Raw genomic sequence first — 18,578 nt, forward strand, 5'->3', positions numbered from 1 at the left:
GAGATAGATCAGCGAGAGAGAGATAGATCAGCGAGAGAGAGATAGATCAGCGAGAGAGAGATAGATCAGAGAGAGAGATAGATCAGCGATAGAGAGAGATAGATCAGCGAGAGAGAAATAGATCAGCGGGAGAGAGAGAGATAGATCGAGGAGAGAGAGATAGATCAGCGAGAGAGAGATAGATCAGCGAGAGAGAGATAGATCAGCGAGAGAGAGATAGATCAGCGAGAGAGAAATAGATCAGCGAGAAAGAGATAGATCAGCGAGAGAGAGATAGATCAGCGAGAGAGAGATAGATCAACGAGAGAGAGATAGATCAGCGAGAGAGAGATAGATCAGCGAGAGAGAGATAGATCAGCGAGAGAGAGAGATAGATCATCGAGAGAGAGATAGATCAGCGAGAGAGAGATAGATCAGCGAGAGAGAGATAGATCAGCGAGAGAGAGATAGATCAGCGAGAGAGAAATAGATCAGCGAGAGAGAGATAGATCAGCGAGAGAGAGATAGATCAGCGAGAGAGAGATAGATCAGCGAGAGAGAGATAGATCAGAGAGAGAGAGATAGATCAGCGATAGAGAGAGATAGATCAGCGAGAGAGAAATAGATCAGCGGGAGAGAGAGAGATAGATCGAGGAGAGAGAGATAGATCAGCGAGAGAGAGACAGATCGGCTAGAGAGAGACAGATCAGCGAGAGAGAGACAGATCAGCGAGAGAGAGATAGATCAGCGAGAGGGAGATAGATCAGCGAGAGAGAGATAGATCAGCGAGAGAGAGATAGATCAGCGAGAAAGAGAAAGATCAGCGAGAGAGATATAGATCAGCGAGAGAGAGATAGATCAGCGAGAGAGAGATAGATCAGCGAGAGAGAGAGAAAGATCAGCGAGAGAGAGATAGATCAGCGAGAGAGAGATAGTTCAGCGAGAGAGAGATAGATCAGCGAGGGAGAGATAGATCAGCGAGAGAGAGATAGATCAGCGAGAGAGAGATAGATCAGAGAGAGAGAGATAGATCAGCGGGAGAGAGATAGATCAGCGAGAGAGAGATAGATCAGCGAGAGAGAGATAGATCAGCGAGAGAGAGATAGATCAGCGGGAGAGAGATAGATCAGCGAGAGAGAGATAGATCAGCGAGAGAGAGATAGATCAGCGAGAGAGAGAGAGATAGATCGAGAGGAGAGAGATAAATCAGCGAGAGAGAGATAGATCAGCGAGACAGAGATAGATCAGCGAGAGAGCGATAGATCAGCGAGAGAGAGATAGATCAGCGAGAGAGAGATAGATTAGCGAGAGAGAGATAGATCAGCGAGAGAGAGATAGATCAGCGAGAGAGAGATAGATCAGCGAGAGAGAGACAGATCAGCGAGAGAGAGATAGATAAGCGAGAGAGAGATAGATCAGCGAGAGAGATATAGATCAGCGAGAAAGAGATAGATCAGCGAGAGAGAGATAGATCGGCGAGAGAGAGATAGATCAACGAGAGAGAGAGATAGATCAACGAGAGAGAGATCAGCGAGAGAGATAGATCAGCGAGAGAGGGAGATAGGTCAGCGAGAGAGAGATAGATCAGCGAGAGAGAGATAGATCAGCGAGACAGAGATAGATCAGCGAGAGCGAGATACATCGGGGAGAGAGAGATAGATCAGCGAGAGAGAGATAGATAAGCGAGAGAGAGATAGATCAGCGAGAGAGAGATAGATCAGCGAGAGAGAGATAGATCAGCGAGAGAGATAGATAGATCAGCGAGAGAGAGAGATAGATAGATCAGTTAGAGAGAGATAGATCAGCGAGAGAGAGAGATAGATAAGCCAGAGAGAGATAGATCAGCGAGAGAGAGATAGATCAGTGAGAGAGAGAGATAGATCAGCGAGAAAGAGATAGATCAGCGAGAGATAGATCAGCGAGAGAGAGAGATATAGACCAGCGAGAGGGAGATAGATCAGCGAGAGAGAGATAGATCAGCGAGAGAGATATAGATCAGCGAGAGAGAGATAGATCAGCGAGAGAGAGATAGATCAGCGAGAGAGAGAGATAGATCATCGAGAGAGAGATAGATCAGCGAGAGAGATAGATCAGCGAAAGAGAGATAGATCAGCGAGAGAGAGATAGATCAGCGAGAGAGAAATAGATCAGCGAGAGAGAGATAGATCAGCGAGAGAGAGATAGATCAGCGAGAGAGAAATAGATCAGCGAGAGAGAGATAGATCAGAGAGAGAGATAGATCAGCGATAGAGAGAGATAGATCAGCGAGAGAGAAATAGATCAGCGGGAGAGAGAGAGATAGATCGAGGAGAGAGAGATAGATCAGCGAGAGAGAGATAGATCAGCGAGAGAGAGATAGATCAGCAAGAGAGAGATAGATCAGCGAGAAAGAAATAGATCAGCGAGAGAGAGATTGATCAGCGAGAGAGAGATAGATCAGCGAGCAAGAGATAGATCAGCGAGAGAGAGATAGATCAGCGAGAGAGAGATAGATCAGCGAGAGAGAGATAGATCAGCGAGAGAGAGATAGATCAGCGAGAGAGAGAGATAGATAATCGAGAGAGAGATAGATCAGCGAGAGAGAGATAGATCAGCGAGAGAGAGATAGATCAGCGAGAGAGAGATAGATCAACGAGAGAGAAATAGATCAGCGAGAGAGAGATAGATCAGCGAGAGAGAGATAGATCAGCGAGAGAGAGATAGATCAGCGAGAGAGAGATAGATCAGAGAGAGAGAGATAGATCAGCGATAGAGAGAGATAGATCAGCGAGAGAGAAATAGATCAGCGGGAGAGAGAGAGATAGATCGAGGAGAGAGAGATAGATCAGCGAGAGAGAGAGAGATCAGCGAGAGAGAGATAGATCAGCGAGAGAGAGATAGATCAGCGAGAGAGAGATAGATCAGCGAGAGAGAGATAGATCAGCGAGAGAGAGATAGATCAGCGAGAGAGAGCGATAGATCAGCGAGAGAGAGAGGTAGATCAGCGAGAGAGAAAGAGATAGATCAGCGAGAGAGAGATAGATCAGCGAGAGAGAGAGAGATAGATCAGCGAGAGAGAGATAGATCAGCGAGAGAGAGAGAGAGAGATAGATCAGCGAGAGAGAGATAGATCAGCGAGAGAGAGATAGATCAGCGAGAGAGATATAGATCAGCGAGAGAGAGATAGATCAGCGAGAGAGAGATAGATCAGCGAGAGAGAGAGAAAGATCAGCGAGAGAGAGATAGATCAGCGAGAGAGAGATAGATCAGCGAGAGAGAGATAGATCAGCGAGAGAGAGATAGATCAGCGAGAGAGAGATAGATCAGCGAGAGAGAGATAGATCAGAGAGAGAGAGATAGATCAGCGATAGAGAGAGATAGATCAGTGAGAAAGAGAGAGAGATAGATCAGCGAGAGAGAGATAGATCAGCGAGAGAGAGATAGATCAGCGAGAGGGAGATAGATCAGCGAGAGAGAGAGAGATAGATCAGCGAGAGAGAGATAGATCAGCGAGAGAGAGATAGATCAGCGAGAGGGAGATAGATCAGCGAGAGAGAGATAGGTCAGCGAGATAGAGATAGATCAGCGAGAGAGAGATAGATCAGCGAGATAGAGATAGATCAGCGAGAGAGAGATAGATCAGCGAGAGAGAGATAGATCAGTGAGAGAGAGATAGATGAGCGAGAGAGAGAGATAGATCAGCGAGAGAGAGATAGATCAGCGAGAGAGAGATAGATCAGCGAGAGAGAAATAGATCAGCGAGAGAGAGATAGATCAGCGAGAGAGAGAGAGATAGATCAGCGAGAGAGAGATAGATCAGCGAGAGAGAGATAGATCAGCGGGAGAGAGATAGATCAGCGAGAGAGAGATATAGATCAGCGAGAGAGAAATAGATCAGCGGGAGAGAGAGAGATAGATCGAGGAGAGAGAGATAGATCAGCGAGAGAGAGATAGATCAGCAAGAGAGAGATAGATCAGCAAGAGAGAGATAGATCAGCGAGAGAGAAATAGATCAGCGAGAGAGAGATAGATCAGCGAGAGAGAGATAGATCAGCGAGAGAGAGATAGATCAGCGAGAGAGAAATAGATCAGCGAGAGAGAGATAGATCAGCGAGAGAGATATAGATCAGCGAGAGAGAGATAGATCAGCGAGAGAGAGAGATAGATCATCGAGAGAGAGATAGATCAGCGAGAGAGATAGATCAGCGAGAGAGAGATAGATCAGCGAGATTGAGATAGATCAGCGAGAGAGAAATAGATCAGCGAGAGAGAGATAGATCAGCGAGAGAGAGATAGATCAGCGAGAGAGAGATAGATCAGCGAGAGAGAGATAGATCAGAGAGAGAGAGATAGATCAGCGATAGAGAGAGATAGATCAGCGAGAGAGAAATAGATCAGCGGGAGAGAGAGAGATAGATCGAGGAGAGAGAGATAGATCAGCGAGAGAGAGAAAGATCAGCGAGAGAGAGATAGATCAGCGAGAGAGAGATAGATCAGCGAGAGAGAGATAGATCAGCGAGAGAGAGATATATCAGCGAGAGAGAGATAGATCAGCGAGAGAAAGCGATAGATCAGCGAGAGAGAGAGGTAGATCAGCGAGAGAGAAAGAGATAGATCAGCGAGAGAGAGATAGATCAGCGAGAGAGAGAGATAGATCAGCGAGCGAGAGATAGATCAGAGAGAGAGAGAGAGAGAGAGAGATAGATCAGCGAGAGAGAGATAGATCAGCGAGAGAGAGATAGATCAGCGAGAGAGAGATAGATCAGCGAGAGAGAGATAGATCAGCGAGAGAGAGATAGATCAGCGAGAGAAAGATAGATCAGCGAGAGAGATAAAGATCAGCGAGAGAGAGATAGATCAGCGAGAGAGAGATAGATCAGCGAGAGAGAGAGAAAGATCAGCGAGAGAGAGATAAATCAGTGAGAGAGAGATAGATCAGCGAGAGAGAGATAGTTCAGCGAGAGAGAGATAGATCAGCGAGAGAGAGATAGATCAGCGAGAGAGAGATAGATCAGAAAGAGAGAGATAGATCAGCGATAGAGAGAGATAGATCAGTGAGAGAGAGAGATAGATCAGCGAGAGAGAGATAGATCAGCGAGAGAGAGATAGATCAGCGAGAGGGAGATAGATCAGCGAGAGAGAGATAGATCAGCGAGAGAGAGATAGATCAGCAAGAGAGAGCGATAGATCAGCGAGAGAGAGAGGTAGATCAGCGAGAGAGAGAAAGATAGATCAGCGAGAGAGAGATAGAACAGCGAGAGAGAGATAGATCAGCGAGAGAGAAAGAGATAGATCAGCGAGAGAGAGATAGATCAGCGAGAGAGAGATAGATCAGCGAGAGAGAGAGATAGATCAGCGAGAGAGAGATAGATCAGCGAGAGAGAGATAGATCAGCGAAAGAGAGATAGATCAGCGAGAGAGAGATAGATCAGCGAGATAGAGATAGATCAGCGAGAGAGAGATAGATCAGCGAGAGAGAGATAGATCAGTGAGAGAGAGATAGATGAGCGAGAGAGAGAGATAGATCAGCGAGAGAGAGATAGATCAGCGAGAGAGAGATAGATCAGCGAGAGAGAAATAGATCAGCGAGAGAGAGATAGATCAGCGAGAGAGAGAGAGATAGATCAGCGAGAGAGAGATAGATCAGCGAGAGAGAGATAGATCAGCGGGAGAGAGATAGATCAGCGAGAGAGAGATATAGATCAGCGAGAGAGAAATAGATCAGCGGGAGAGAGAGAGATAGATCGAGGAGAGAGAGATAGATCAGCGAGAGAGAGATAGATCAGCGAGAGAGAGATAGATCAGCAAGAGAGAGATAGATCAGCGAGAGAGAAATAGATCAGCGAGAGAGAGATAGATCAGCGAGAGAGAGATAGATCAGCGAGAGAGAGATAGATCAGCGAGAGAGAAATAGATCAGCGAGAGAGAGATAGATCAGCGAGAGAGATATAGATCAGCGAGAGAGAGATAGATCAGCGAGAGAGAGAGATAGATCATCGAGAGAGAGATAGATCAGCGAGAGAGATAGATCAGCGAGAGAGAGATAGATCAGCGAGAGAGAGATAGATCAGCGAGAGAGAAATAGATCAGCGAGAGAGAGATAGATCAGCGAGAGAGAGATAGATCAGCGAGAGAGAGATAGATCAGCGAGAGAGAGATAGATCAGAGAGAGAGAGATAGATCAGCGATAGAGAGAGATAGATCAGCGAGAGAGAAATAGATCAGCGGGAGAGAGAGAGATAGATCGAGGAGAGAGAGATAGATCAGCGAGAGAGAGATAGATCAGCGAGAGAGAGATAGATCAGCGAGAGAGAGATAGATCAGCGAGAGAGAGATATATCAGCGAGAGAGAGATAGATCAGCGAGAGAGAGCGATAGATCAGCGAGAGAGAGAGGTAGATCAGCGAGAGAGAAAGAGATAGATCAGCGAGAGAGAGATAGATCAGCGAGAGAGAGAGATAGATCAGCGAGCGAGAGATAGATCAGAGAGAGAGAGAGAGAGAGAGAGAGAGATAGATCAGCGAGAGAGAGATAGATCAGCGAGAGAGAGATAGATCAGCGAGAGAGAGATAGATCAGCGAGAGAGAGATAGATCAGCGAGAGAGAGATAGATCAGCGAGAGAAAGATAGATCAGCGAGAGAGATAAAGATCAGCGAGAGAGAGATAGATCAGCGAGAGAGAGATAGATCAGCGAGAGAGAGAGAAAGATCAGCGAGAGAGAGATAAATCAGCGAGAGAGAGATAGATCAGCGAGAGAGAGATAGATCAGCGAGAGAGAGATAGATCAGCGAGAGAGAGATAGATCAGCGAGAGAGAGATAGATCAGAAAGAGAGAGATAGATCAGCGATAGAGAGAGATAGATCAGTGAGAGAGAGAGATAGATCAGCGAGAGAGAGATAGATCAGCGAGAGAGAGATAGATCAGCGAGAGGGAGATAGATCAGCGAGAGAGAGATAGATCAGCGAGAGAGAGATAGATCAGCAAGAGAGAGCGATAGATCAGCGAGAGAGAGAGGTAGATCAGCGAGAGAGAGAAAGATAGATCAGCGAGAGAGAGATAGAACAGCGAGAGAGAGATAGATCAGCGAGAGAGAAAGAGATAGATCAGCGAGAGAGAGATAGATCAGCGAGAGAGAGATAGATCAGCGAGAGAGAGAGATAGATCAGCGAGAGAGAGATAGATCAGCGAGAGAGAGATAGATCAGCGAAAGAGAGATAGATCAGCGAGAGGGAGATAGATCAGCGAGAGAGATAGATCAGCGAGAGATAGATAGATCAGCGAGAGAGAGATAGATCAGCGAGAGAGAGATAGATCAGCGAGAGAGAGATAGATCAGCTAGAGAAAGATAGATCAGCGAGAGAGATATAGATCAGCGAGAGAGAGATAGATCAGCGAGAGAGAGAGATAGATCAGCGAGAGAGAGAGATAGACCAGCGAGAGGGAGATAGATCAGCGACAGAGAGATAGATCAGCGAGAGAGAGATAGATCAGCGAGAGAGAGATAGATCAGCGAGAGAGAGACAGATCAGCGAGAGAGAGAGATATAGATCAGCGAGAGAGAGATAGATCAGCGAGAGAGAGAGATAGATCAGCGAGAGAGAGATAGAACGATCAGCGAGAGAGAGATAGATCAGCGAGAGAGAGATAGATCAGCGAGAGAGAGATAGATCAGCGAGAGAGATATAAATCAGCGAGAGAGAGAGATAGATCAGCGAGAGAGAGATAGATCAGCGAGAGAGAGAGATAGATCAGCGAGAGAGAGATAGATCAGCGAGAGAGAGATAGATCAGCGAGATAGCGATAGATCAGCGAGAGAGAGATAGATCAGCGAGAGAGAGATAGATCAGCGAGAGAGAGATAGATCAGCGAGAGGGAGATAGATCGGGGAGAGAGAGATAGATCAGCGAGAGAGAGAGATAGATCATCGAGAGAGAGATAGATCAGCGAGAGAGAGATAGATCAGCGAGAGAGAGATAGATCAGCGAGAGAGAAATAGATCAGCGAGAGAGAGATAGATCAGCGAGAAAGAGATAGATCAGCGAGAGAGAGATAGATCAGCGAGAGAGAGATAGATCAGAGAGAGAGATAGATCAGCGATAGAGAGAGATAGATCAGCGAGAGAGAAATAGATCAGCGGGAGAGAGAGAGATAGATCGAGGAGAGAGAGATAGATCAGCGAGAGAGAGATAGATCAGCGAGAGAGAGATAGATCAGCGAGAGAGAGATAGATCAGCGAGAGAGAAATAGATCAGCGAGAGAGAGATAGATCAGCGAGAGAGAGATAGATCAGCGAGAGAGAGATAGATCAGCAAGAGAGATATAGATCAGCGAGAGAGAGATAGATCAGCGAGAGAGAGAGATAGATCAGCGAGAGAGAGATAGATCGGCGAGAGAGAGATAGATCATCGAGAGAGAGATAGATCAGCGAGAGAGAGATAGATCAGCGAGAGAGAGATAGATCAGCGAGAGAGAGATAGATCAGCGAGAGAGAGAGATAGATCAGCGAGAGAGAAATAGATCAGCGAGAGAGAGATAGATCAGCGAGAGAGAGATAAATCAGCGAGAGAGAGACACATCAGCGAGAGAAAGACAGATCAGCGAGAGAGAGACAGATCAGCGAGAGAGAGAGAGAGACAGACAGATCAGCGAGAGAGAGAGACAGATCAGCGAGAGAGACACAGATCAGCGAAAAAGACACAGATCAGCGAGAGAGAGAGAGAGAGAGAGACAGACAGACAGATTAGCGAGAGAGAGACAGATCAGCGAGAGAGGGACAGATCAGTGAGAGAGAGAGACAGATTGGCTAGAGAGAGACAGATCAGCGAGAGAGAGACAGATCGGCTAGAGAGAGACAGATCAGCGAGAGAGAGACAGATCAGCGAGAGAGAGATAGATCAGCGAGAGGGAGATAGATCAGCGAGAGAGAGATAGATCAGTGAGAGAGAGATAGATCAGCGAGAGAGAGATAGATCAGCGAGAGAGAGAGATAGATCAGCGAGAGAGGGATAGATCAGCGAGAGAGAGATAGATCAGTGAGAGGGAGATAGATCAGAGAGAGAGAGATAGATCAGCGAGAGAGAGATAGATCAGCGAGAGAGAGAAAGATCAGCGAGAGAGAGATAGATCAGCGAGAGAGAGATAGATCAGCGAGAGAGAGATAGATCAGCGAGAGAGAGAAAGATCAGCGAGAGAGAGATAGATCAGCGAGAAAGAGATAGATCAGCGAGAGAGAGATAGATCAGCGAGACAGAGATAGATCAGCGAGAGAGAGATAGATCAGCGAGAGAGAGATAGATCAGCGAGAGAGAGATAGATCAGCGAGAAAGAGATAGATCAGCGAGAGAGAGATAGATCAGCGAGAGAGAGATAGATCAGCGAGAGAGAGATAGATCAGCGAGAGAGAGATAGATCAGCGAGACAGAGATAGATCAGCGAGAGAGCGATAGATCAGCGAGAGAGAGATAGATCAGCGAGAGAGAGATAGATTAGCGAGAGAGAGATAGATCAGCGAGAGAGAGATAGATCAGCGAGAGAGAGATAGATCAGCGAGAGAGAGACAGATCAGCGAGAGAGAGATAGATAAGCGAGAGAGAGATAGATCAGCGAGACAGATATAGATCAGCGAGAGAGAGATAGATCAGCGAGAGAGAGATAGATCAGCGAGAGAGAGATAGATCAACGAGAGAGAGAGATAGATCAACGAGAGAGAGATCAGCGAGAGAGATAGATCAGCGAGAGAGAGAGATAGGTCAGCGAGAGAGAGATAGATCAGCGAGAGAGAGATAGATCAGCGAGATAGAGATAGATCAGCGAGAGAGAGATAGATCAGCGAGAGAGAGATAGATCAGCGAGAGCGAGATACATCGGGGAGAGAGAGATAGATCAGCGAGAGAGAGATAGATAAGCGAGAGAGAGATAGATCAGTGAGAGAGAGATAGATCAGCGAGAGAGATAGATAGATCAGCGAGAGAGAGAGATAGATAGATCAGTTAGAGAGAGATAGATCAGCGAGAGAGAGAGATAGATAAGCCAGAGAGAGATAGATCAGCGAGAGAGGGATAGATCAGTGAGAGAGAGAGATAGATCAGCGAGAGAGAGAGATAGATCAGCGAGAGAGAGATAGATCAGCGAGAGAGAGAGATATAGACCAGCGAGAGGGAGATAGATCAGCGAGAGAGAGATAGATCAGCGAAAGAGAGATAGATCAGTGAGAGAGAGATAGATCAGCGAGAGAGAGATAGATCAGCGAGAGAGAGAGATAGATCATCGAGAGAGAGATAGATCAGCGAGAGAGATAGATCAGCGAGAGAGAGATAGATCAGCGAGAGAGAGATAGATCAGCGAGAGAGAAATAGATCAGCGAGAGAGAGATAGATCAGCGAGAGAGAGATAGATCAGCGAGAGAGAGATAGATCAGAGAGAGAGATAGATCAGCGATAGAGAGAGATAGATCAGCGAGAGAGAAATAGATCAGCGGGAGAGAGAGAGATAGATCGAGGAGAGAGAGATAGATCAGCGAGAGAGAGATAGATCAGCGAGAGAGAGATAGATCAGCGAGAGAGAGATAGATCAGCGAGAGAGAAATAGATCAGCGAGAAAGAGTTAGATCAGCGAGAGAGAGATAGATCAGCGAGAGAGAGAGATAGATCAGCGAGAGAGAGATAGATCAGCGAGAGAGAGATAGATCAGCGAGAGAGAGATAGATCAGCGAGAGAGAGAGATAGATCATCGAGAGAGAGATAGATCAGCGAGAGAGAGATAGATCAGCGAGAGAGAGATAGATCAGCGAGAGAGAGATACATCAGCGAGAGAGAAATAGATCAGCGAGAGAGAGATAGATCAGCGAGAGAGAGATAGATCAGCGAGAGAGAGATAGATCAGCGAGAGAGAGATAGATCAGAGAGAGAGAGATAGATCAGCGATAGAGAGAGATAGATCAGCGAGAGAGAAATAGATCAGCGGGAGAGAGAGAGATAGATCGAGGAGAGAGAGATAGATCAGCGAGAGAGAGAGAGATCAGCGAGAGAGAGATAGATCAGCGAGAGAGAGATAGATCAGCGAGAGAGAGATAGATCAGCGAGAGAGAGATAGATCAGCGAGAGAGAGATAGATCAGCGAGAGAGAGCGATAGATCAGCGAGAGAGAGAGGTAGATCAGCGAGAGAGAAAGAGATAGATCAGCGAGAGAGAGATAGATCAGCGAGAGAGAGAGATAGATCAGCGAGAGAGAGATAGATCAGCGAGAGAGAGAGAGAGAGATAGATCAGCGAGAGAGAGATAGATCAGCGAGAGAGAGAAAGATCAGCGAGAGAGATATAGATCAGCGAGAGAGAGATAGATCAGCGAGAGAGAGATAGATCAGCGAGAGAGAGAGAAAGATCAGCGAGAGAGAGATAGATCAGCGAGAAAGAGATAGATCAGCGAGAGAGAGATAGATCAGCGAGAGAGAGATAGATCAGCGAGAGAGAGATAGATCAGCGAGAGAGAAATAGATCAGAGAGAGAGAGAGATAGATCAGCGAGAGAGAGATAGATCAGCGAGAGAGAGATAGATCAGCGAGAGAGAGATAGATCAGCGAGAGAGAGATAGATCAGCGAGAGAGAGATAGATCAGCGAGAGAGAGATAGATCAGCGAGAGAGAGATAGATCAGCGAGAGAGAGAGAGATAGATCGAGAGGAGAGAGATAGATCAGCGAGAGAGAGATAGATCAGCGAGACAGAGATAGATCAGCGAGAGAGAGATAGATAAGCGGGAGAGAGATAGATCAGCGAGAGAGATATAGATCAGCGAGAAAGAGATAGATCAGCGAGAGAGAGATAGATCGGCGAGAGAGAGATAGATCAACGAGAGAGAGAGATAGATCAACGAGAGAGAGATCAGCGAGAGAGATAGATCAGCGAGAGAGAGAGATAGGTCAGCGAGAGAGAGATAGATCAGCGAGAGAGAGATAGATCAGCGAGACAGAGATAGATCAGCGAGAGCGAAATACATCGGGGAGAGAGAGATAGATCAGCGAGAGAGAGATAGATAAGCGAGAGAGAGATAGATCAGCGAGAGAGAGATAGATCAGCGAGAGAGAGATAGATCAGCGAGAGAGATAGATAGATCAGCGAGAGAGAGAGATAGATAGATCAGTTAGAGAGAGATAGATCAGCGAGAGAGAGAGATAGATAAGCCAGAGAGAGATAGATCAGCGAGAGAGAGATAGATCAGTGAGAGAGAGAGATAGATCAGCGAGAAAGAGATAGATCAGCGAGAGAGAGATAGATCAGCGAGAGAGAGAGATATAGACCAGCGAGAGGGAGATAGATCAGCGAGAGAGATAGATCAGCGAGAGAGAGATAGATCAGCGAGAGAGAGATAGATCAGCGAGAGAGAGATAGATCAGCGAGAGAGAGAGATAGATCATCGAGAGAGAGATAGATCAGCGAGAGAGATAGATCAGCGAAAGAGAGATAGATCAGCGAGAGAGAGATAGATCAGCGAGAGAGAAATAGATCAGCGAGAGAGAGATAGATCAGCGAGAGAGAGATAGATCAGCGAGAGAGAAATAGATCAGCGAGAGAGAGATAGATCAGAGAGAGAGAGATAGATCAGCGATAGAGAGAGATAGATCAGCGAGAGAGAAATAGATCAGCGGGAGAGAGAGAGATAGATCGAGGAGAGAGATAGATCAGCGAGAGAGAGATAGATCAGCGAGAGAGAGATAGATCAGCGAGAGAGAGATAGATCAGCGAGAAAGAAATAGATCAGCGAGAGAGAGATTGATCAGCGAGAGAGAGATAGATCAGTGAGCAAGAGATAGATCAGCGAGAGAGAGATAGATCAGCGAGAGAGAGATAGATCAGCGAGAGAGAGATAGATCAGCGAGAGAGAGAGATAGATAATCGAGAGAGAGATAGATCAGCGAGAGAGAGATAGATCCGCGAGAGAGAGATAGATCAGCGAGAGAGAGATAGATCAACGAGAGAGAAATAGATCGGCGAGAGAGAGATAGATCAGCGAGAGAGAGATAGATCAGCGAGAGAGAGATAGATCAGCGAGAGAGAGATAGATCAGAGAGAGAGAGATAGATCAGCGATAGAGAGAGATAGATCAGCGAGAGAGAAATAGATCAGCGGGAGAGAGAGAGATAGATCGAGGAGAGAGAGATAGATCAGCGAGAGAGAGAGAGATCAGCGAGAGAGAGATAGATCAGCGAGAGAGAGATAGATCAGTGAGAGAGAGATAGATCAGCGAGAAAGAGATAGATCAGCGAGAGAGAGATAGATCAGCGAGAGAGAGCGATAGATCAGCGAGAGAGAGAGGTAGATCAGTGAGAGAGAAAGAGATAGATCAGCGAGAGAGAGATAGATCAGCGAGAGAGAGAGATAGATCAGCGAGAGAGAGATAGATCAGCGAGAGAGAGAGAGAGATAGATCAGCGAGAGAGAGATAGATCAGCGAGAGAGATATAGATCAGCGAGAGAGAGATAGATCAGCGAGAGAGAGATAGATCAGCGAGAGAGAGAGAAAGATCAGCGAGAGAGAGATAGATCAGCGAGAGAGAGATAGATCAGCGAGAGAGAGATAGATCAGCGAGAGAGAGATAGATCAGCAAGAGAGAGATAGATCAGCGAGAGAGAGATAGATCAGAGAGAGAGAGATAGATCAGCGATAGAGAGAGATAGATCAGTGAGAAAGAGAGAGAGATAGATCAGCGAGAGAGAGATAGATCAGCGAGAGAGAGATAGATCAGCGAGAGGGAGATAGATCAGCGAGAGAGAGAGAGATAGATCAGCGAGAGAGAGATAGATCAGCGAGAGAGAGATAGATCAGCGAGAGGGAGATAGATCAGCGAGAGAGAGATAGGTCAGCGAGATAGAGATAGATCAGCGAGAGAGAGATAGATCAGCGAGATAGAGATAGATCAGCGAGAGAGAGATAGATCAGCGAGAGAGAGATAGATCAGTGAGAGAGAGATAGATGAGCGAGAGAGAGAGATAGATCAGCGAGAGAGAGATAGATCAGCGAGAGAGAGATAGATCAGCGAGAGAGAAATAGATCAGCGAGAGAGAGATAGATCAGCGAGAGAGAGAGAGATAGATCAGCGAGAGAGAGATAGATCAGCGAGAGAGAGATAGATCAGCGGGAGAGAGATAGATCAGCGAGAGAGAGATATAGATCAGCGAGAGAGAAATAGATCAGCGGGAGAGAGAGAGATAGATCGAGGAGAGAGAGATAGATCAGCGAGAGAGATAAAGATCAGCGAGAGAGAGATAGATCAGCGAGAGAGAGATAGATCAGCGAGAGAGAGAGAAAGATCAGCGAGAGAGAGATAAATCAGCGAGAGAGAGATAGATCAGCGAGAGAGAGATAGATCAGCGAGAGAGAGATAGATCAGCGAGAGAGAGATAGATCAGCGAGAGAGAGATAGATCAGAAAGAGAGAGATAGATCAGCGATAGAGAGAGATAGATCAGTGAGAGAGAGAGATAGATCAGCGAGAGAGAGATAGATCAGCGAGAGAGAGATAGATCAGCGAGAAGGAGATAGATCAGCGAGAGAGAGATAGATCAGCGAGAGAGAGATAGATCAGCAAGAGAGAGCGATAGATCAGCGAGAGAGAGAGGTAGATCAGCGAGAGAGAGAAAGATAGATCAGCGAGAGAGAGATAGAACAGCGAGAGAGAGATAGATCAGCGAGAGAGAAAGAGATAGATCAGCGATAGAGAGATAGATCAGCGAGAGAGAGATAGATCAGCGAGAGAGAGAGATAGATCAGCGAGAGAGAGATAGATCAGCGAGAGAGAGATAGATCAGCGAAAGAGAGATAGATCAGCGAGAGGGAGATAGATCAGCGAGAGAGATAGATCAGCGAGAGATAGATAGATCAGCGAGAAAGAGATAGATCAGCGAGAGAGAGATAGATCAGCGAGAGAGAGATAGATCAGCTAGAGAAAGATAGATCAGCGAGAGAGATATAGATCAGCGAGAGAGAGATAGATCAGCGAGAGAGAGATAGATCAGCGAGAGAGAGAGATAGACCAGCGAGAGGGAGATAGATCAGCGACAGAGAGATAGATCAGCGAGAGAGAGATAGATCAGCGAGAGAGAGATAGATCAGCGAGAGAGAGACAGATCAGCGAGAGAGAGAGATATAGATCAGCGAGAGAGAGATAGATCAGCGAGAGAGAGAGATAGATCAGCGAGAGAGAGATAGAACGATCAGCGAGAGAGAGATAGATCAGCGAGAGAGAGATAGATCAGCGAGAGAGAGATAGATCAGCGAGAGAGATATAAATCAGCGAGAGAGAGAGATAGATCAGCGAGAGAGAGATAGATCAGCGAGAGAGAGAGATAGATCAGCGAGAGAGAGATAGATCAGCGAGAGAGAGATAGATCAGCGAGATAGCGATAGATCAGCGAGAGAGAGATAGATCAGCGAGAGAGAGATAGATCAGCGAGAGAGAGATAGATCAGCGAGAGGGAGATAGATCGGGGAGAGAGAGATAGATCAGCGAGAGAGAGAGATAGATCATCGAGAGAGAGATAGATCAGCGAGAGAGAGATAGATCAGCGAGAGAGAGATAGATCAGCGAGAGAGAAATAGATCAGCGAGAGAGAGATAGATCAGCGAGAAAGAGATAGATCAGCGAGAGAGAGATAGATCAGCGAGAGAGAGATAGATCAGAGAGAGAGATAGATCAGCGATAGAGAGAGATAGATCAGCGAGAGAGAAATAGATCAGCGGGAGAGAGAGAGATAGATCGAGGAGAGAGAGATAGATCAGCGAGAGAGAGATAGATCAGCGAGAGAGAGATAGATCAGCGAGAGAGAAATAGATCAGCGAGAGAGAGATAGATCAGCGAGAGAGAGATAGATCAGCGAGAGAGAGATAGATCAGCAAGAGAGATATAGATCAGCGAGAGAGAGATAGATCAGCGAGAGAGAGATAGATCAGCGAGAGAGAGATAGATCGGCGAGAGAGAGATAGATCAGCGAGAGAGAGAGATAGATCATCGAGAGAGAGATAGATCAGCGAGAGAGAGATAGATCAGCGAGAGAGAGATAGATCAGCGAGAGAGAGAGATAGATCAGCGAGAGAGAAATAGATCAGCGAGAGAGAGATAGATCAGCGAGAGAGAGATAAATCAGCGAGAGAGAGACACATCAGCGAGAGAAAGACAGATCAGCGAGAGAGAGACAGATCAGCGAGAGAGAGAGAGAGACAGACAGATCAGCGAGAGAGAGAGACAGATCAGCGAGAGAGACACAGATCAGCGAAAAAGACACAGATCAGCGAGAGAGAGAGAGAGAGAGAGAGACAGACAGACAGATTAGCGAGAGAGAGACAGATCAGCGAGAGAGGGACAGATCAGTGAGAGAGAGAGACAGATTGGCTAGAGAGAGACAGATCAGCGAGAGAGAGACAGATCGGCTAGAGAGAGACAGATCAGCGAGAGAGAGACAGATCAGCGAGAGAGAGATAGATCAGCGAGAGGGAGATAGATCAGCGAGAGAGAGATAGATCAGTGAGAGAGAGATAGATCAGCGAGAGAGAGATAGATCAGCGAGAGAGAGAGATAGATCAGCGAGAGAGAGATAGATCAGCGAGAGAGAGATAGATCAGTGAGAGGGAGATAGATCAGAGAGAGAGAGATAGATCAGCGAGAGAGAGATAGATCAGCGAGAGAGAGATAGATCAGCGAGAGAGATAGATCAGCGAGAGAGAGATAGATCAGCGAGAGAGAGATAGATCAGCGAGAGAGAGATAGATCAGCGAGAGAGAGATAGATCAGCGAGAGAGAGATAGATCAGCGAGAGAGAGATAGATCAGCGAGACAGAGATAGATCAGCGAGAGAGCGATAGATCAGCGAGAGAGAGATAGATCAGCGAGAGAGAGATAGATTAGCGAGAGAGAGATAGATCAGCGAGAGAGAGATAGATCAGCGAGAGAGAGAGATAGATCAGCGAGAGAGAGACAGATCAGCGAGAGAGAGATAGATAAGCGAGAGAGAGATAGATCAGCGAGACAGATATAGATCAGCGAGAGAGAGATAGATCAGCGAGAGAGAGATAGATCAGCGAGAGAGAGATAGATCAACGAGAGAGAGAGATAGATCAACGAGAGAGAGATCAGCGAGAGAGATAGATCAGCGAGAGAGAGAGATAGGTCAGCGAGAGAGAGATAGATCAGCGAGAGAGAGATAGATCAGCGAGATAGAGATAGATCAGCGAGAGAGAGATAGATCAGCGAGAGAGAGATATATCAGCGAGAGCGAGATACATCGGGGAGAGAGAGATAGATCAGCGAGAGAGAGATAGATAAGCGAGAGAGAGATAGATCAGCGAGAGAGAGATAGATCAGCGAGAGAGATAGATAGATCAGCGAGAGAGAGAGATAGATAGATCAGTTAGAGAGAGATAGATCAGCGAGAGAGAGAGATAGATAAGCCAGAGAGAGATAGATCAGCGAGAGAGGGATAGATCAGTGAGAGAGAGAGATAGATCAGCGAGAGAGAGAGATAGATCAGCGAGAGAGAGATAGATCAGCGAGAGAGAGAGATATAGACCAGCGAGAGGGAGATAGATCAGCGAGAGAGAGATAGATCAGCGAAAGAGAGATAGATCAGTGAGAGAGAGATAGATCAGCGAGAGAGAGATAGATCAGCGAGAGAGAGAGATAGATCATCGAGAGAGAGATAGATCAGCGAGAGAGATAGATCAGCGAGAGAGAGATAGATCAGCGAGAGAGAGATAGATCAGCGAGAGAGAAATAGATCAGCGAGAGAGAGATAGATCAGCGAGAGAGAGATAGATCAGCGAGAGAGAGATAGATCAGCGAGAGAGAGATAGATCAGAGAGAGAGATAGATCAGCGATAGAGAGAGATAGATCAGCGAGAGAGAAATAAATCAGCGGGAGAGAGAGAGATAGATCGAGGAGAGAGAGATAGATCAGCGAGAGAGAGATAGATCAGCGAGAGAGAGATAGATCAGCGAGAGAGAGATAGATCAGCGAGAGAGAAATAGATCAGCGAGAAAGAGTTAGATCAGCGAGAGAGAGATAGATCAGCGAGAGAGAGATAGATCAGCGAGAGAGAGATAGATCAGCGAGAGAGAGATAGATCAGCGAGAGAGAGATAGATCAGCGAGAGAGAGAGATAGATCATCGAGAGAGAGATAGATCAGCGAGAGAGAGATAGATCAGCGAGAGAGAGATAGATCAGCGAGAGAGAGATAGATCAGCGAGAGAGAAATAGATCAGCGAGAGAGAGATAGATCAGCGAGAGAGAGATAGATCAGCGAGAGAGAGATAGATCAGCGAGAGAGAGATAGATCAGAGAGAGAGAGATAGATCAGCGATAGAGAGAGATAGATCAGCGAGAGAGAAATAGATCAGCGGGAGAGAGAGAGATAGATCGAGGAGAGAGAGATAGATCAGCGAGAGAGAGAGAGATCAGCGAGAGAGAGATAGATCAGCGAGAGAGAGATAGATCAGCGAGAGAGAGATAGATCAGCGAGAGAGAGAGATAGATCATCGAGAGAGAGATAGATCAGCGAGAGAGAGATAGATCAGCGAGAGAGAGATAGATCAGCGAGAGAGAGATAGATCAGCGAGAGAGAAATAGATCAGCGA

This window comes from Antedon mediterranea, chromosome 5 (genome assembly GCF_964355755.1).
Source record: "Antedon mediterranea chromosome 5, ecAntMedi1.1, whole genome shotgun sequence".
Taxonomy (NCBI): Eukaryota; Metazoa; Echinodermata; class Crinoidea; order Comatulida; family Antedonidae; genus Antedon; species Antedon mediterranea.